Genomic DNA, 21,489 nt, shown 5'->3' with positions numbered 1-21,489 from the left:
TCACCTCAGTTATCTCCATATCTTCCTCACCGGCATAGCAATTGGCAGCGTAATGATATTTAGAAGACGATTCTAGTAACACCATGATTGAGTGCTAGGCTGCTAGAGTCCTTGAATTGAATCCACCGGCTGTCCTGCGGGGGCAAGACCTGGTGAGCTGCTTCCCTAAAGACCATGGCCTTGGAGACCAGAAGGGCAGCTCTACTCTGCCCTGTAGGGTCGCTGTGAGTTGGGATTGACTGCACAGCTCCTGACGACAACCACAACCACACTGAAGACAGATGGGTTTATAAGTCTGGAGCTCAAGGGCAAGTTCAGGACTACAGATCTGAAATGACTTTACAATGAAATGAAGCAACCCATATGTGAGCATGTTCTAAATGTAGGTCAGATCCTAGCACTGTGCTGCTCCAGTCTGCAGCAGCTGTTCATCACAGAAGCAAACAGAGCCCTGACAGTGCCCTCCAGGGCCCAGGTCTCCACTGACCTCCTCTCCTCCATGCTTCCTCCGTCTCACCTCACCAACCTGCGGGGCGGGCCTCAACCTCAGAATCTGGGGGGTTGCCTCATATTGTTGCCTCTGAAACTTAGATCTGCTCCCAGAGAAAATATGGGAGAACCTTCCCCTAAAACCAACTGCCCCTGAGCGAACTCACTGCCATCAAATCAACGCTGACTCGCAGAAAGCCCGCAGGACAGAGTGGACTGCAACTCTTTGCTGTCGCCTTTAGGTGCCAACCCTTTTTGACTCCAACCCTTCGCGTCCCTACACACAACAGAGCAAAAGACGATATAGTCCTGAGCCCTCCTCCCGATTGTTCCTTCGCCGGAGCCCATCGATGCAGCCGCTGTGTCAATCCGTCTCACTGAGGGACACCCTCTTCTTCTCTGCCCCTCCACTTGACCAGACATGATGTCCTTCTCCAGGGACTGGATTACCCTGACAATAGGTCAAAGCAGTCTTGCCGTCCTTGCCGCTGAGAAACACTCCAGCCTTGCTTCCTCCGATACCGATCGGTTTGTCCTTTTAGCGGTCTGCGGTGCCTTCGATATTCTCCAGCGCCTCGATTCTGCATCCATGGCCCACTTTCCCATGCATAGGAGGCCCAGGAGAGCGCCTGGGCGTGCGGTCAGGTGATGCACATAGCTCATGGTCCATGAGGACTTCCCGTGTGCCTGAGCCACGCCCTGTAACGTTCCTGGGCGAGAAAGCTTCCTCCCTCTCTCTCTCAGACTAGCTGGTAGTCTCAAACTGCTGACCTGGCTATTAGCAGTCCAATGCCCGCCCCCTCACGCGGCAGGGCTTCCCCTAGTCAGCAGCCTGAATGTGGACGTCTAACCGTCTCCAATACATTTCTGTCTGTGAAATTCACCCACTTGTGATACTCCAGGGAGAGCAGCACCGAAAACGAAGAAGGAGTCCCTTGGTGATGCAAATGGTTGAGTGCTCAGTGACTTGCCAGAAGGTTGGTGGTTCAAACCCACCCCAAGAAATCTCCAGACACGGGCCTGGCAGTCTGCCTCCAACATTCTGTGGAGCAGTGCTCCACACACATGGGGTTGCCATGAATCCTAGTGGACATGACCACCACCATCACCACCAGCGAGAAGAGAAATGACGAGAGGGAAGTCTGACATGCTTACGGTCCACGCAGAACTGTACAAAGTGGGGTCCGGAGGAGCCAGAAGACACCAGTGATGATGATGATGATGGTGGTGGTGGTGGTGGTGGTGATGATGGTGATCTGACAGCAATTTCCATTTCAGTTAAATGACACACCTCACAAATGGATGAACTAATTCAAATAAATAGTGTTTCATCATCTTTATTGTCTCAAGAAAAGGAAAAAGAGCAAGCACCTCAATCTTTTGGCTTTCCTATTGATTAACATTAATTGCTTAAAACCCTAATGCCAGCAATATCTTCCTGATTTATGGTTTATGAAAGCTATTGACATAGGGGAGCTACAGTAAGGGATCTTTCGGAGGCATGATGACAAGGGATGCTACAGGGATTATCTAATTACTGGGTGAGCGCTCAGGACGAACTCCTGCGATAAACACGCCGTGTGCTCACCAGGGGGCTGCGGGGTGGAAATAATGGCCGACGCTGACATCTCAAATTGCCTTCCCTCTCTTTGCCCGCCCTCCCGTAGACATGCTCAGAGCGATCCTCTGGGAAGAGAGTGGGGGAAGGGGGCAGTCCCCAACTTTCACTGCAGCCCTTTCGGAAACTTATGCACAGTTTGAAGTTCAGAGAGATTGTTCCCTGTGTTCCTCTCTTCAGAACAAAATATTGCTTTCATAACCCTCCCCCCAACCCTATAAAAATGGCAAGCATCATGGTGTCAGTGAGCAAGGTACAATGTCTCTGTTTTGGAGGCCACAACCTATGTGTCTGGGTAAGCGTTCCCGATACTGAGCGCTAACAGTCCTGAGCAAAAAAATCTGAAGTGGCTCAGTCTTCACTTGATTGGCAGCATCTCTTCTGGCTGCGGTTTTCCTACACTGGTTTAGCCTTCCTGCAAGGGTTGCCCTGGCAACCCAAAGGGTTAAGCAACCCTACAGAATAGAACTGTTCCTTAAGGTGTCCCAGATTAATCCTCCCGGGAGCAGGCTGCCATGTTTGCCTCGTGCCAAGGCAACTGGTGGTTTCGAGCGGCTGACTTTGGGGCTGGCCGCGAGTGCTGAATCACGACACCACCACCGCTTTCCTTAGGCTTGTTCACAGCTTCCTAAAGCCCCCTGAAACGAGACCAGCCGCATAGGGGCTCCGTGCAGAAAGGGTTGCTGCCGCTGTTCCGCTGTGAGGTCGCCCCAGCACCGGCCACCTGGAGCACAGCCGGAGGCACCGCTGCCCTCGTCTGCTCCATCCTCAGCACCCACATCGTGGCTGCAGTTCCGGAATCCACTGATCTTATTGAGAATCTCCTTCACGCTCATTCATCCTGCACTTGACCAAGCACCGCTGTCCTTCTCCAGGGCCCGGTCTGTCTGAATAACATCTCCAAAGGGCACGAGATGAAGCATGCTGGTCATGTTTCTTTGAAGAATGCTCCGTCTGTTCTTCTAGCAGCCCGCTGTCACTGTAAGGAGATTCTCCCCCAGCAGCATCCTTGAAAACATCGATTCTTCCGTCTTCCTTATTCAACGTCCAACTCTCCTACGCATCCGAGGCCCCTGAAACCGCCATGCCTTGGGTCAGGCGACTTAGCCATCCAAGTGGCAGCCTTGTTCCTCCTGATTGAAAGAGGTTTTGCGTAGCAGATAGGCTGACTGCAATCTCCCATTTGATTTCTAGACTGCAGCTTCCATGAAAGTTGGTTGTGGGTCCGAGTGAAGTGAAATCCCTGTCAGCTTCCACATTTTCTGTTTAATCACAACAGATGGGTTGCCAGGCCTGAATGAGCTCAGGGAAGGCCACCATTGTACCTGAGAAGTACAGGTGAATCGCAGCTATGCCGTGTTTCTAAGACTGCATTCATTCTTCAGAAGAATTATCCTTGGAGATGTCAACAGGTGAGTTTTTGTGGGGGGGGTTCTTTTTTAAAAAATTTTGATAAGGAGCAATACTGTTTGGTAATGTGAAAAATACTGTGTCTAAAAGCAAATATGATCCGGTTCTTAAACGCAGAATTGCTCCGATTTTAATATATGCCGATACACCCTATCTCCAAGAGAGCTATCGGCTGGCAGTTTTCCAAAGTGTACTTGAACACCGAATCAATTTCACAAGGTACAACTGTTAATACATCATTATGATTCTTAAAGAACACCCTTTGAGATACACCGTTCTAGATCCATTGGTCCTTGAATGCAGCATGCAGCTCTTTTCCTATTTGAAGGAAGATTTTAAAGTAAAAAGGAATTGGGAAGTAAGGCCATGCCTCTGAAAAAAAAAGAGAGTTGTCTCTATCTTTCTACTGCTGTCTGACAAGATGTGACTTGTCTCCCTGAGAGAATCGCAGAATTCCGTATCTTGGAAGAATAGCTTAAGATTGCCCTGGGAGAGAATATTAATCACATTCTTCTTAATGACGATTTTGAGACCCTGATGTAAACCATGGACTTTGGTCCAGAAAAAATGCATCAAAAAACAATTGTACGGACTGTCTGAACCTTGATGAACTGCCCTGAGTGCCAGGCTTTGTGCTCACTACCTCCTGGTCCCACCAGCTGTCTGTCCGTCTAACCTAATGTGGTGCCTTGCTTTTTGCTGCAGCGCTGGAAGCCCTGCTACTGACATTTCACACATCAGAAGGGCCACTCATGGCTGACAGGTTTCCCAGGAATTCCCAGACGAAGACACATAGGAAATACAAACCTAGCAATCTACTTCCAAAACTTAGCCAGTTAAATTCCTATGGCTCTCAACAAAATCCGGTCCCAGACTGTGTTGGGAAATGAATCTCCAGTTGGACCACAGCAACCGACTCAAGCATGTCAGTGGCGTGAGGATGTCCTGGGACCAGCAGTATCCCCGGACCTTGCCAATGGGATCACCCTGAGTCAGAGCCAGCTCGAAGGCAAACTAAACAACTTCCTGGGCTGCTGTGTGCTGTAGGGATATTGAAGAAGTCGTCCAAAGTCACAAAGATTTGGAGGACCCAAACCAAAACAGAAAAAACTCACTGTCATCGAGTCAACGCTGACTCACCATCAAGTCCATGTGGGTTTTCCGAGACCGGCTCTGTTGACGGGAGTAGAAAGACCCGTCTTTCTCCTGAGGAGCTGCTGGGGGTTCCCAACTGCTGACCTGGCGGAAGGCAGCCCAACACGTAACCACTGCACGTATCAAAGATCAGGTTAAAAATTAAAAATCTGACAACTTCGATGCCCATTTTTTACTTTGAACTCAATTTGGGATCACAGCAGATCAAAAGCATTTTTTAAATGTAATACATATATTTCAAAACTCTCTCAGCACCCTGGTCTTCCCCAACGACTGCTGGGGTTGACGGTCCCTAAGTCGGCCATCACAGAAGACGGTGGAGCTTGGCTGCCATCATCCAAATGCCCAGGCAGAGGCTGACCAATGGCCCCGCTAGCAGAGCAGGGTAAGAACCAGGCTGCTCACGGGAAGCAGCAGCTGCTCCGATGGTGAAGGAGGACACTGTGTGCTCCTGTCGAGCTTCACCGTCTCGGACGGACGCCAGAAGGAGCAGCTCTGCTCTGCCCTCAGAGGACCTCTGTAGGGGCATCAGCTCGACGGCAGCGGGTGGGGTTTGGGTTGAACGTCATGTTATGTGTGTTGCTCTTGCCATAATTCGGTTGTTTATCTCCTTTTCTAGCTAAGGGAGTAAATTAACCAGCATGTTCTGGATCTCCTATGACATACAAATGCAAGTAAATAAAGCTTCGGGAGCCCCGCTTTGGTCGTAAATTCCAGAAGAGAAATGGCATGAAATGTCCCTAGCATACTTGTTTATAAACAAGTTTGATGACTCTTGCTAGAACAAAAATGATGCCTAAGTAGAAAATACGGCTAGTGATTATTAGCCCAAAGCTTTATTTATGTTTATACATATAGGAAACTGGCATATGTTGACGCTAAATGCTTCGATGTTTATGCAGCGTTAGAACGTGGCCAGTGCTTATGAATGCTAACGAATGAAAGCTGCATGCATTTCCTCAAAATGGAGACGATAAAATTAATTTATTAAGCAGAATACAAGATGGGCTGATATTCCTCCATCGCCCTGCAGTCCTGGCTCAGAGGAGCGTTCCCAAGGAAGTGCAATACCCTTCAAACAGAGCCCATTCGGGAGCTTGCCTTGGCTGTGGCAACCCACGGGCTGAGGACACACTACTAAGATGCATGACTAACCCTCTTTCATGCACTAAGGAGGCCCTGCCTGCTGCATGTAAGTCAGTACTAGACTGCTAGACCAGAAGTCTGCCCAGAGGCATCTAAAAAAAATGCCGGATTATCTGCTTCTGAAAAGTTGACCACGGAAAGCCCTGTGGAGCATGGTCTTCCTCATCTGTGATGAGGCCGAATTGCTGCGATGGCAACTGGACATTGTTTCCCAGGCACGGTGCCAACTACTGCATATGTGTCCTTTCCATGTGACCCTCCTAATATTGCAAGGTGACAGGTACTGATCATATTTTGAGCAGCTCAGAGAGTGGAGACCCACATGGGCTCGGCCACTTGCCGGTTCTCATCGGGCTAGCAAGTGATGGAGATTGGATGTCATCCCTTGATTGTTTGGCTCAAGAGCCAAGCTCCGAACCATCCACGCACTGGCACCATGCATACTCTTGGCAACCTTTGGTGTCTCTACACGGTTTCTCTTGGTAACCTTCAGCAGGCGTATAACAATTGTAGCTGGAGTTAATTGTGAGCTCTGTGTTCACATTTTATTTCTGCAACCTCTGTTAATGTAATCAGGCATTTTTGCTGAAAGATCTTCTTTTCAAAAGCCGGCTCTTACAGAATCTCTGTACCTCATTCAAATTCTCCATCCAATATTCATCAGGACGATTATGCACATGCAGGCTCCATCAGTCATCCGGTGCTTTGCCGTACGCATGCATATATCGTGCAGAACCCTAGATGCAAGGCAACGGTGAGGGAAATACCAGGGAGCTTCAATATGTTCCTAGAAAAATTCTTTATCTCCTGTAATTCTGTTTTCTCCACAAATTTTGGGAAGCAACCTTGTACAACCGTTGCCTGCTAGAAATGTGAACTTTGAGAGGAGGAAGGTATAATCCAAAGAATTCCTTTACTGCAGCCTGGGATAAAAGCACAGAACTCCAGATTGTCACCTGGATCATGACCTTGCTGATCCAAAGCAGACCATGTTGTCGAAAAGGGCTCGGGGAGGAAGTGGGGCCACCTGGCTGAGCTGGACTGATGAAGGAGGAAGGTGAGTTTTTCAGGGAGAGGGAAGACCATGCGTGGCACCTACACTAGCCAGATGAATTCAGCAACCTCAAACAGCACAGTGTGCAGATGGTCTGGGAGGCTCAGCACCCTGGCGAGGGGCGCTGACAGTTATGAACGAGCCAGCCTCCCTACATCTGACCAGAGGCCCAGGGTGCTGCCAAGGATTGTGCACTGGACCCCAGCTTCCCAGAACTGTTCTCTCTCTCCAAGGGTGTGGGTGCGATGTGTGTGTGCATACGTTCCTGTGTGTATATGTACACGTTAGTCATGAGTGGCCCGTATGTGCATGAGTGCATGAGCTATTTGTGTGTTCTGTGTGCATGGGTGTGTGCATGTATATTTGTACATGTGTTATTTATAGGAGTGGGTTATATGTCAGTGTGTGTACAATGTGTAGTATGCAGGGGCTTCCAAATATTTGTATGGGGGGAAAGAATGGGCTAAAAGGATAAAACTTAAAAATACTGACTTCATTTATCAACACAAGCTGCATCAAGGTCAAGACACGTTTTTCAGTGCACATGGCAGCCATGTAGCCCATCCCTGAGTAAACTTAAAGCATTAGAAATTAAACTATGTCGATGGTTGAATGTTTTCACATTATCAACTGAAGAAAGAATGAGAACTCCTTAAAGACATACCTGTTTTTTAAGATTAGGAAGCCCAAAGGAGTCGGAAGAAGACAAATCCGGACCATGAGGTGGAGAGCTAATGGTTCCCCATGGATACTCTCACAGAGATGAGTAAGCAGGAGCGTTGTCATGGTGGGGATACCATGAGCAGGCTCAAAAACTGCCGTGACTGTTGCTCTTGGCCGGCCCACTCTTGCATTTCACTTGGGAATTGTTGCTTCACTTGTGCTTTGTCTTCAGGACTATTTGGTAAATCCATGTTTCATCTCCTGTCAAATGCTTCTTTGAAGAAATGCCTCTGGACTGTGACCCCAATTGTTCAGTATTTCCATGGAAGCTCCGCTCTTGTCTACAGCTGGTCTGAGCTCAACACTGTGGGCACTAGTGAGCACCATGTTCACTCACCTTTAATTTTTCAGTCAGACATGTGTTGTACACTTGACTAATAAAGACATCTGTGGTGTTGACGGTTGCTTCTGCTATTAACTATAAGCCTTCTTCAGATAGGGCATGAACATAATTAGTTAATTGCTCAATAACTGACAGGGATGGTCTGCAGGCACAGGCTTCATCTTCAACGTGACGCCTCTTCATCTTCAAAGGGATGCCTCATCCATTTATAAGCTTCTGATTTCTGTGGGGTTTTGTCCTCATAAACTTTTTGTAAAGACCAGGGATTTGAGTATTCTTCCACTAAAGTTTCACCACAATTTTATTGTCAGCTCTGGCTTCAGTTTTAGTAGAATGACTTGTTCTGATTGGGCGATCTTCAGACTGATCCTTGATCCTTTCTTGGTGCCTCAAGCTAGATTCTGTTCAGACACGCTATTAGTATTAGTTTATTTGGTGTAAAAATATTTTTAATGCATGCATTTTTTCATAATACACTTTGTCCATTAACTTTTGGAATATTCCCTCATAAGCACATGCTGTTCATGTCTACATATGAGCAAATGTGGTATTTGGGTGCTGTGTGTATTTTGCATGCCTGTGTATGTGTTTATATTTGTGTGGTATGTGCATGTGTTCTCGTATGAGGTGCTCATATGTGTGATCATGCATAAAATGTTCCGTGTGCATGTGTGTGCTGAGTCTATGTAAATGTGTGTATTATACATATGTGTGCATTGTGTATACGTGCATATGTGATATTTTGATGCGTTGTGTGTCCACATATGTGTTATTTGGTGTATTATGTGTAGTGTGTGCACCTATGTGTTTTTTAGGTGTTGTGTGTGCATGTGTTAGTAGGCATATTGTGTGTAGTGTGCACCTGCATATATGTGGTTTGGGTGTGATGTTGGCATGTGTGTGTGCACGCAAGAGGGTATAGCATCTGCTAAGAAGCGCCTCTCATCCCCTTGTTTGGTACAGAGGCTTTGCTTCACTCCAAAAACCTTGCTTCACTTTCTCCTCTGGGCTATGAAAGAGCCGGGGAGACTTCGTGGTCCTTGACTCCCTCTGCCAACCTAGCATCCCCCTCCCTTCTTCAGAGAAGCAGATGGCATGAACAGACTGTGACAATGACCAAAATAAGATATGCCAGTATGTGTGAGTCCCTTCCAGCACAGAGCAAATCTACAACACTGGACAAGGCAACACCATAGCCGTGCCCCAAATCTCCATTGGTTGAAAACTTCCCCTCGCTTCCTTCATTTTAAACTTTTGTAAAAGGACAGAAAGAGACCAGATCCCCGAGTTCCCAAATGTGACAAGAAATTTAAGGTTGGAATGCTCCCCTAGCCCCCCCCAACCAACAAGTAACAAGGGAGTGGACCACTCCCCTCACCCCAGTACACTGAGACATCTTCCTGGAGCCCATGCCCATCATCAAGCAAGCCTCCCCTCCTGGTGGACAAGACTTTAGAAACCACCGGGAACAGCCACTGCCGGCAGGGTGCTGGGTGTCAGCACGTCACTAGCACATAGGCAGTATGAGTGAGGCATCCCTAACTCTCTCTCCTCTTTGCCTTCCACAACTTCTCAGCGCTTACAGCAGATGACAGGGAAACTGCTTGATGCAAAGAAGAGCCACCTCTCCAGCTCACCCCAGTGTCCTGCACCCACTTGCTGTTGTTAGTTGCCATCAAGTCAACTACAACTCATTTTGGCCCAGTGTACGACAGAATCCCTCCTATTGTCCTGAACCCTCTTCCTAAGCGCCGGACTGCTCCAGCCCATTGTGACAGATGCTGTATCTTTTGACTGCCTGCCAGCCTGCCGGACACATCTTCTAGCATTACATTGGAGAGTAGATTTGTGTTGTGATCCATGGAGTTGGAAATCTAATTTTCAGAATTAGATTGTCAGACCTTTCTTCCTTGTCTGACTTAGTTGGAAGCTCTGTCCAAATCTGTCCACCCTGGGTGACCTGACTGGCATTGGAAGTGTTGATAACATAGCTTCCAGCATCATAGAAACACCGCCGTCACTGCACAAATGACAGGTTGTGCCCTGGCCATTCAGTCTTTGGGAAAGAAATACCAGGGAACCTTACAGGCGACGCTGCCACAAGCCCTCCATGGGGCAGAGAGACACAGAACCTCGCTGCTACTGACTTACACAATGAGGAATAAAAGGGGAGGGGCACTGATGAAATATCTCACTCAGACCCCAAAGCCTATGTAGATGCTTCAGGCCGCGTGTTCATAATGTTGACAAAAGTCTCAGGCACTCTGGTGCTCTCTGATAGGGTGCATCCCTGGGTGGCAGTAGCAGTGGAGAGCACCACTATGGTTCATAAGGTTGGCAGTTCAAAGCCACCCAGAGACCCCTTGGAGCCCAGTTCTCTGCACACGATAGAGTCGCCAGAGTCAGGATCTACTCAAGGGCAACTTACCCACCTTGAAAGTTCCTAAATCCTTGGTGGACCAATATCTTCAGAGATGGGGTGGAAGAAAAAAAACCCTGAGTCTTCAGAGCAAGCTGATGTGCATCTGCCATCTCCCATCAGATCCGTGTGATGCTAATTGCTCATTCAGGTATGAATCCCTCCATCTGACGCCGCGGCTGCTTTCTGATGTACCTGCAACATCGGTGATTTTACGACCCAGGCGAAGTGGCGGCTTGCTGCCTCCAGCAGAAGACGCGAGCTATTTATTGCCCCGATGTTCAGCTGCCATCGGGGATCGCGCTTAGCAATACAAATATCACAGAATTGTTTCTGGTGTCACAAGCTGCCAAGTGTCGCTCAAACCAGAGCCCAATGATAACATCAACGCCGCAAAACTCCATGCTAATGATTTCACACGCATTCTGGGGCTAATTAGACTGGGCGGAAATAGAAGCTTGCTTCCAGCAGTTGCACCCTTCCTGTCAATAGTTAAAAGGAATGTTTCGCTCCTGGTTCCTGACTTCTTGCACAGGTCTGTAGAATCGCTGCATTATGTGACCATAAACAAACTTCACCATTCCTCCCTATAAGGTGCAGAAACTTAAAAAAAAAAAAGATGCAGAAACTTAAACGGCAGCTCCAGGCAGGATGGAGACACACACAGGTGCATGGAATCTAGTCTTACTAGGACATCTATCTAACTTTGCTTCCTTGGGAAGACCATTTAGCCTTCCTTTGTGGTACATTGGCTCTAGAGCTTTCTAACGACTTTTCAGATTTGCCTGAAGCTGTCTGCCAGATGGGAAGGCAAGGATGGCAAAGAGCAGACACACTCCAGTCAGTCTGCCCAGGGTCCAGCATCGAGCGTACCCTTCCTGTATAAAGAAATCAGACAAGACACTTCACCTGCATGTGCCTCAGTTTCCTCAGGTGTCAAACTTCAGAAGGTGGTTATATGAAGATTAGGCTGCTAATCCCAAGGTCAGCAGTTCAAAACTACCAACTACTCCACAGGCGAAAGATGAGAGTCTCGACTCCCATAGAGTTACAGTCTCGGAAACCCACAGGGGCATTTCTACCCTATCCTCCAGGACCCCTTTGAGCGGGAATTGACTTGATGGCAATGGGTTTGGTTTTGCTGGAAAATTACTTAGACTAGAAGTCTAGGTTTGACTGGAAGAGTCCTTAGACTAGAGCCACTATCATATGAGTGAGGATTGATGAGTGTATCATTATGATCTCTAGCATGGGGATGAGTATCAACATGGCAGGTTGTCCCTGAATAATGTAGACTGCTAACTGAAAGGGTGTTCAAGAGTATCCAGAGGCACCCTGGAAAAAAGGAAGAAAGACCCAGAGATCTCCTTCTAGGGAAGAAATCAGCCACTGAACACCCTATGAAGCATGCACACATTGGGAATCGAACCACAGGAGCAAAAAAGCATGGCCACCATGAGTTGGTATCCACTCAATGGGAACTCTTTGGGTTTGGGTTGTCTATTTGACAGAGCCTCATGGGGTTTCCATGGAATAACCGGCTCCATCTGATCTGCTTGGCATTTATAAGCATGTCTAAGGGTAGGTATGGCTGCATATGGGCTCCCTGCTACCATTCCAACCACTGGAGGTACTGGCTGCAACCAGCATTCAGGATAACGTACTCTATGGATAGCCAAGGATCAGTCATCCGTGTTGTGGACTTAAATACATTGATTAACATTCACATGTCCAATTACTTATAAGGCAAAGTACAGTGTAGGGGATGGAGGCAGGGAAAGAAATTAGAGTGGCGAGGAAGGGAAAAGGGAAAGAAGCAGCAGGCAGCAGAAAAGGCACTGAGTGAATGATCGGATGACGAGTGAGTAGCTATCTCTTCTGCTCTCTCTGCTCTCTTCCTTCGGGAACCCTTTATCCTTTTAGCTGGTGTTAACTGTATCCAATCACTATAACCAAGCTTAATAAAGAGATGGGAGGTTTTCCAGTTTTATTGTTTGGGGCTGGTGATGCTTCTGTTTAAACTAATTGCCAGGAGGCCCCAGGTGCTCGTTCACTCACTTTTAAGTGAAGCTGCAACAGTTCTTCAGAGCCCAATTGGGAAGGTGCTGAACGCATCCAGATTTTTCAGGAAGAAGGGCTTCTAACTATGCCAGTGCTCATCGGTAGTTACGCCAAAGACTGGCAATAATGATGGGCAACATAACAGCCAGACAACTCAGGCCTCCCCTTGGGTTCCCTGTCCCTAAAATATGGGACGATTGCTCCCAACCACAATTCCTTAATTCAGGCCAGATGACTTCAGATGTCCATGTGATTTTGCACCTGGGGCCCTCTAATTAACCTGAAAGTTCACAGAACATGGGTCTCCACCTCCTCACTTTGTCCCTTCCCCTCTTGCATCCTTCCCTCTTGCTTTCAAGGGTAGAAATCCTTTTTTTCCCCTTATGCTAAATAATTTTCCTCCTCCTTGGAAGATTGGGTACCATCCAAATCTCACCAATGGCTGGAGCAGAGAGAATAAGAATGGCCTGATTGGCCCATTGCTTGACCACTCAGTTGCTAACCAAAAGGTCAGTGGTTCAAATGCACCAATCACGCCAAAAAGAAAGGGATTTAGCAGTCGGCTTCATAAAGATTACAGCTCTCAATAAACTACAGGGCAGTTTTCCTCTGTTGTATACGTGTCAGATGCAATCAACCACTATGGGTTTACGAGATTCCAACATAATGCTTTTAGCTCTTATTATTAAGGCCTTCCTATCTTTGTTTAACCACCTTTGTCTAACCATTGAAAGCTTCCAATGACCCCATGGAGCAATAATAACTACTATTATTATAAGATCAGTCCCTTCCAAAGAAAATCACATTTGATAAAGTATAGGGTCAACAAGACAGAAGAAGGCCCTCAATGAGGTGATTGACATAATGGGTGCAGAGCAGACTCCATCAGAACAATTCTGAGAACGGTGCAAGGATGGGTGATGTTCCCTTCCGTCGTACACAGTCATGGTTAGAACACACTTGACGACACGTAACCACGATGCGTATCAACAGTTCTCACTGGAGGCAATTTGGCCGCCCAGAGGAGCATTGTCAATGTCTGGGGACCCATTGTCATAATTCCAGGGGAAGGGAGAAAATGCTAGATTTTCCTGGCATCTAGTAGATAAAAGCTAAAACACTGCTGAGTGTCTGATAATGCCCAGGAGAGCCCACACAGAGAGAAGAAGCCATCCCCACATCAATAGTGCCAAGGTGGGGAAATCTGGCTTCATACCAAGTAGAAAATGGAGACAGGCTAGCTAACTTGCCCAATGACAACTGGCAAGGGACAAAGACAAAGCTTACCAGGTCTGATGTCTTTCCACGCCCGGGCTCTCCTCTATGGACACAAAGCTACCATCTGCAAGTGCCCACTACTGTATAACAATATTGCCAGAAACCTGGCAGAATTCGTATGTTACCTTGCGTGTATGTGGTCAGAGACTCTTCAGCTTAGTTGGGTCTGCTACTTCTTGTCCCTCTGGGCTATAACTGAAATGTCAACTGGGACTGTTGTCCTGTCAGGAGAAGGATCAACTTCCAAAGTCACTGTTTGTCTGCAGAATTGATTTCTTTATGATGCTAGCCCCAAAGCCTGAGTCTATGCTGTTACTTGAAGGCCTTTGGCTCTGAGAGCTCACCTGTAGTTTTTGCCACCTGCGATTTCCCCAACACGACCACTTCCTTCCTCAAAGTCAGGGAGGAGGAGACTCCAGTAAGACAAACACTACAATCAAGTGTTGTGTAGTCATGGATACATGGTCACAGAATTTCCACCACCTTTGCTGTTTTCTGTGATTTAGAAGCAAGTCACTGGCTTTGTTCACATTCAAAGGGAGGAGGTCACACAGGAAGACCAGGATCATGGGGACCACCTGACTGGCTCCCCTCCACACTGCCAATAGAATCACTGTCATAAAGATACTAGTTTCCTTAAAGGGTAACAACCCCAGCCCTGGAAAGTTCTCTCTCTCTCTCTCTCTTATCCTCACAGACCTCAAATATTTAGGGAAGACCTGCTACAAGGTTCTGCATATCACAGGTTGTCAATTAGTCTCCTTCCAACTCAGATGCCACATTCTCTTTCATGTGATCCTGTTTTTGGATTATTTGCTCAGCAATTTGCTGAGTAAGTATGATGACAGGATATAACCCTGATACACGCCTTTCCTGATTTTAGACCACACAGTATGCCCTTGCTCTGTTTGAAGAACTGCCTCTTCTTGGTCTATGTACAAATCCCGCACAAGCACAATTAAGTGTCCTGGCATTCCCAGTCATCACAATGGTATCCACAATTTGTTATGAGCCACACAGTCAAATGCCTATCTAGTATTTTCTGATTTTAGCCAAAATCCATTGGACATCAGCCATAAACAACCTGCAATATGCAGATGATGCAAAGTTCTCTTTGCTAAAAGTAAAGATAACTTGTATGCCTTACTGATGAAGATTAAAGACTTCAGTCTTCATGGATTACACATCAATATAGAAAAATCAAAATGCTACAACTGATCCAACAAGCAACAGCATGATACATGCAAATATATTAAAGGTGTCAAGGATTTCATTTAACTTGAATCCATAATCAATGCTCATGAAAACAGTAGGAAATAAGTCAATCAAGTGACATATTTCATTGGTTAAATCTGCTGCAAAAGATACCACTTAAATGTTAAAAGAAAAAATGTCAATTTAGAGACTAAGGTGTAACTGACCTAAGCCATGGTATTTTCCACAGCCTAGTACAAGTTCAACACCTGGACAATAAATAAGGTAGACAAAAGAAGAATGATGCCATTGAATTGTAGTGTTAGCAAAGAAGGAAGAACAAATCTGTCTTGGAAGAAGCACAAACAGAATGCTCTTCAGAATCAAGGATGTCAGTGCTGTGTGCCGCATACGTTGGACACGTTATCAAGAGAGACCAGGCACTGGAGAAGGATGCCATGCTTGGGAAAGGACCACCATAAAAGATGAAGACCCTCAATGAGATGAAGCTTATCGATGAGATGAATTGGCACAGGGACTGCCCCAATGGGCTTAAGGATGCTGAGGATAGCAGAACCAAGGCTTGTTTTGTTCTGTTGTTCATAGGATTGCTATGAGTTGTAACTGATTTGATGGCACCCAATGATGATGAGCTATCAGGACGAAAGCACTATTCCGGTGAAGTGAGCACCTAGCTTGCTCTAATAGCTTTCAAGTCAAGAATAAGACTCAGAGTGGCCCTACAGGAGAGAGTGTCTTCTCTCCAGGCTTTCAGGAAGCTGTAGGGTTTCCAAAGTTGTCATATCTTTGGGGAGGAAAATAGAGTATTATTTCGAGCTATAGAAAAACAAAAAAATAGTGTTTTGTCAATAGAGACACATTATCTCACACCGCATGAATACGGGTGAGAGGAGAGTTCTAGGATGATTAATTCAACTCAAAGGCTGTATTCTTCATGGAAGCAGACTGCTGCAGCTTTCACCAATGGAGCTGGTGATGGTCTCAGAGTAGCTGATCTTTAGGTTAGCAGCCAAGTCAAGTGCTCCATCACTACACTGCCAGGATTCTTACCTATCATATTGGTTTAGGCAGAAGCTTGGAGGCTTTCTCTGAAAGTCAAGCTTCTAAGTCCTTTGGATCATTTTCCTGACATCCACTGCCCTCCATCATAAACACAGGCTTACAGAAGCCCTGCTGGCCCTCGCCCCTTACAAGAAGAAAAAGATAGGGAGAGGAGCATAATTCATACAAATTCATTAAAGTAAAACAATTATGGTAAAGCTTAAGTTCAGAAGGCACAAACCCAGTACCCTGCTTCTAATCCTATTATTTTCGTCCTCTCCTTATTAACCATATTATTCCTCCACTTATATAGTTATATTTTACTTTTCCCACCCAAAGCCTTTCAAAATATCTTTTGCCAACTTTTAGGGAGAGTGAGCTCAGAGAATTCCGAACGCAAATTCTACAATAATCCATTCTCTTCTCTCTCTCTCTCTATCTCACTCACACACACACACACACACACACACTCACACACACACACACTCACACACACACTCACACACACACACACTCACACACACACTCACACACACACTCACACTCACGCACACTCACACACACACACACACTCACACACACACTCACACACACACACTCACACACACACACTCACACACACACTCACACACACACACACACCAATTCCTTTAGTTGTAAGCAATAGACATGAATTCTTTCAATGGTAAGCAAAAATAGAATGTAGAAAAAGAAATATGAAGACCAAATAGAATTGGACAGGGTAGGAACCTGAGAAACACAAGGATCCAGGTCCAAAAAGCCAAATGCAAACTCACTGCCATCAAGTTGATTTTGACTTGTAGCAATGGACAAGGTAGAACTGCCTCCTGTGGGTTCCCAAGAATGTAAATCTTTACAGGAGAAGCAAACCTCATCTTTCTACTTCAGAGCATCATGGTTGGCTCAGACTACTGACCTTATGGTTAAGAATCCAAGTCATAACCCATTGCTCTACCAGGGATCATTAGAAACCCAAGTGTCAGGAGTTAATTGGTTGCCTAACAATGCAGCTTAATAACATAGATCAGCTCATCTGATTTTACTCCTTACAGCTTGTCCTCAATTTCCCATCCCTAGGAAGGAGATGCACTTCACTACCTTGAGCAGGAGGTGGGTGGGTACCATGATGAATATGCCCACCAAGATTGAGCCCAAAAGAAGGAGAAATGGCGACTCATTGATCAGAGAACAGCTATGTCCACTGCAGTGTCTCACTGGGTTTTCAGTCACTGGCTCTCTGTGCCTAAGAATGGTACTTGGGTGTCCTATCTTAGTGATCAGGACCTTACCTTGAACAAGCATTTCCTAGGAAAAATAAGTCTCACTCCTGGTATTATTTATCAGTAACCAGAAATCTCAGTCTCTAAGATCCCCAATTCAGTAAAATATCATGAATTTGTCTGGCCAACTGACTTCATGTTAGACCCAACCCTTGCTGTCTCGGTCACTGTGCTTTAACAGTTTTATTGACCTGTCATTCGCATGTCATATGGTTTGACTATATTAAAAAGAGTTGTGCAACTCTCACCACAATCAATTGTAAAACGTTTTCTTCAGTTTTGTACTCATTGTATAACCTCCAGTCTCATAATCCTAAGAAACTACTAATCTAGTTGCTGTCTCAATAGATTTACTTCTCCTGGATTTCATATAAAGAAAATCATACATGAAACCCACAAAAATAGCAAAATAAGCACAGAGGAGCCTCAATCCAAAAAAAAAGGAGAATTAAAAAAAAATAGAACAAAGTAAGAATAAGTCAAGGAGAAAAAAACAGAAAAGAATAGGTCAGGGGAAACCTAACTCACTCAGCGCCACCAAGTCAATTCCAACTCACAGCAAACCTACAGGACAGGGGAGAACTGGCCCTGTGGGTTCCCAAGATTGCTCGTCTTTAGAGGAGTAGAAAGCCTCTCGTGGAGCAGCTGGTAGTTTCAGACTGCTGACTTTGCAGTTAGCAGTTAGCACCCTTCTTCAGATTGAAGAGGGCCTCACTTTAACCTAACTGTATATGCATTAATACATTTTCTGATTCACTCTGAAGGGCAAGGCTTTCCACATCCCTAGGCATTCAACGGTGTGAGGGAATTCAATGGAGGCCTATTCTTCTACAAAAGGAATTTGGACTTTCACTGGCTTCCATAGCCTTCTAGAATAAACCAGACATGCAGAATTTAAGATCTAATAAACGTCTCCCCTCTTTTCTTGGATTTTATTATTTACAATCCTTGGATCACACAAGCGAATGTGCTTCTTCTGTGTGGGCTTAGCTAACACCTTACTTAGACGGCTGCTTGTTGGAAGATGCCAGGTGCTCTTCTTTCTGACAGCTTGGCACCGTCTTCTTCACCACACTTTGCAATAACACCCATATCTACAGTAATTTCTTCAAGAGGCTAGGTATCAAGCAATGTCACATCGTAAGAACTGATTGTTCTTAGTATAGAGTTTAAAATTAAGTGTATATAAATCCCTGTTCCAATATAGTGGTAGTATTATAAGTTTTTGAGAAATAATTAATCTCCATGGGGCTTTTGGTAATACAAATTATGGTATTAAACTAGTCACTGGTATAGAATTTAGAATACTGTTGAGATGGAGGAATATTCACATACGGGAAAGCTTTTTAGACTAAAATACATGGGATGTTCACTTACATCTATTAAAAACTTAAGTGATTGAATCCTATTTAAGAAAACAATGAGGATTTTCCCAGGGGGAGGGAGCAAGCAAGAAAGAATACAATGAGGGTTAGACACAGGGAAAAAAGTTTAGTAATACTCATTCATTTTGGTAGTCCTATGTCTGCAGAACTAAGACATGTCTTAAAAAGCAGAGAGAAAGAGTCAAATATATAGCAGTCTTAAATTGCCTATATTGAGAAACCTGAAAAGCAAAAGGTTTAAAGTGAAATCCAATGACTTCCAATTCTACAGCCTAAAGGTAGAAATCTTCTTCTCTCTCTAGGGCATTAAATCTCTAAATCCAAAGGAGGATATTAGTTTCTTTAATCAGCAACAGGTATGTTAAGTTAAAGTCTAGTTCACTTCGTGGGTTTTCTGACTCAGATCTTTCCAATGTAGCCAATGGTACATACCATATGCCTCAAGAGAACAAGATCTGTAAAGTCCAGATAGTCTATCGTATGGGGTCTGGGTCACCAAGGCCTGAAAATAGACTCAGATTAACATACAGGATTAACCATGTAGTATAGGTGGACTCTCACCCTTTGGGACACCATAAAGGCAATATTAAATCTTAATCACTATTAACAGGGCAAGATCTTGATCCTCAAGAACTTCTACAAGGAATATTTATTAAGCATGGTCAAGAGTATCAAGTATGTATAATGAATGAGATAAACATGATCTTTTATCTCACCAAACTTATATTCTTGAGCAAAATAATAATAACAATCATAAACTAGCAACAATCTGTAACTTGACAAACACAATTATGATGCAAGAATTCTGAAAGATGTCTTGTCAACTCGAATTTCTCTTGTCTCCTTTAGGGGCACTATGAGTTGGCATGAACTTGATGGTCGTAAGATACATGTCTCCTTTTCCTAGGAGGCAGTGGTGGCTCCAAGGTAGAAGTCTCACCTTTTCTGTGGTAGAAGCCCTGGTGCTGTAATGGGCTATGAATTGGAGAAAGATGAGGCTTTCTACTCCTATAAAGTTACAAAGTCTCAAAACCCCAAGGGACAGCTCTACTCTACCCTAGAGTCACTCTGTGTTGGAGTGGACTCGATCGCAGTGAGAGCAGTGGTAGACCAGGCTCTCTTGCAGGCCAATGCATGATGTCAGCATCAACCAGTGAAAGACTGTGTGTTGCTATTATGATGATGAGCAGATTTCCGTGGATCTTCCAGATTAAGGCAGACTAGTAAAATGGGATGTGGCAATACTTCGGAAAACTAGCCAATGACTATCCTTTGGACAAAAGAGGTCAGATCCCTTTGTACATGAAGCTGCCATGAACTAGAGACTGGCTCGACAACAACATAAGAAATCTCTTCACTTATCCAGGGCAGCTCTTCACTGGGGTTCAGAGCCCTTGTATTGATGTATGGTTACTGCACTTCCTGGAGACCTGGTTCTGAGAGTTGGCTTAGTGTCTGTGAGCCAACAGAGACCACACGATTTTGTTAATTAAACCATTCCATTCAGTTTCCTTATCTGAAAAGTGGGGGAGATAATGGCTACTATAGTTATAAGGTTCTGAGAGAATTAAATGACACAAAACAAACAGCCTGGTGCATTGCAAGTATTCAACCGTCAATAAATGTTAGGGATGCCACTGTCTGTGTGTGTGTGTGTTTCTGCCCCCATATTCTCACAAAGGAGTTAAATGCACTCAGGACCCTACTCAAAAAGGTCTCAGGTTTGGTTTCATGGACCACGGTCACCAAACTGAAAGATTTAACAATTCTAGAGAAAGAAGTCCTTTACATTTATATATAAATGGATGTTCTTGGGGAGATGTCAGTCAAGCTCTAAGGTATCCCTATTGCATATCAGTTGTTGTATTTGATAACAAGCCAGCTTGTGTGTGTGTGTGAATTTGGATGAAGGTTTATAGAACAGATCAGATTTCCATTCAATAATTCATACACATCTTGTTTCGTCTCATTGACTACAATCCCCACAATGAAACATTTCTTATCCCACTTACTCCCTGTGTTTCCTGTTTCCCTTTTTCCTTCTGTCTTAAGCCTTTTGAACTTTTCCCAGGCAAAATGTTGTCCTTCTGATCTCAAATGGCTGCTGGTTCTAAGGTGTTCAGACCACCAGTGAGAGTGTTCCCCTTAACCCAGAAAGTTGATTTTGACTTAGAGTGACTGGATAAGACCCAGGAGCCCGGCCCCTTGGAGTTTCTGCATCCTAAGTCTTCACAGGAGCAGGCAGCCTCCTTTTTCTCCCCCAGAATGAGTGGCTAGTGGGTTCAAACTGCTGATCTTGTGGTTAGCGGTCCAATATATATAACCCAGCACCCCACCAAAGTGACTGGTCTGTCAGTATGTACCTTCCTAATGTTAATATCCCCTTATAGACTTGTCTATCATTTAGCTGAAAATTGAACTATGGGAAATAAATTCATTTTCAGACCTGGGGTTCTACCAGTGTTCAGCCAACCAGTAAGTCTGACAGGGAGGTTATGATATTGGAGCTGTATTCCATATACCCCTCCCCCACTCAATCCAGGATCTTCTTATAGGATCCCTCCCAGAGCAGTTGGTGGTGGTAGCTGAGCACCATCTAGTACTTCTGGTCTCAGAGCCATGGAGACTCATGTTAGTGTGCTACATGAATCCATTGAACTGTCACCATAAATCCTCAGTTGTCATTGCTCTTCTTTCCTCCAGACAGGAAGAGACCGATCATTGCACCTTAAATGCCTGCTCAGAGAGGGAGTCTTTGAATGGAGGTTTGCAGAGCTGGACACACTGGATTCTCAGATGGCATCGACTACAGCTCTGAGGGAAGCAGCAAGGAAGGAATTCTTAAATCTAT

This window comes from Tenrec ecaudatus, chromosome 12, assembly GCF_050624435.1.
Source record: "Tenrec ecaudatus isolate mTenEca1 chromosome 12, mTenEca1.hap1, whole genome shotgun sequence".
Taxonomy (NCBI): Eukaryota; Metazoa; Chordata; class Mammalia; order Afrosoricida; family Tenrecidae; genus Tenrec; species Tenrec ecaudatus.
The sequence above is the reverse complement of the archived record's forward strand: the minus strand, read 5'-3'. Positions refer to the sequence as shown.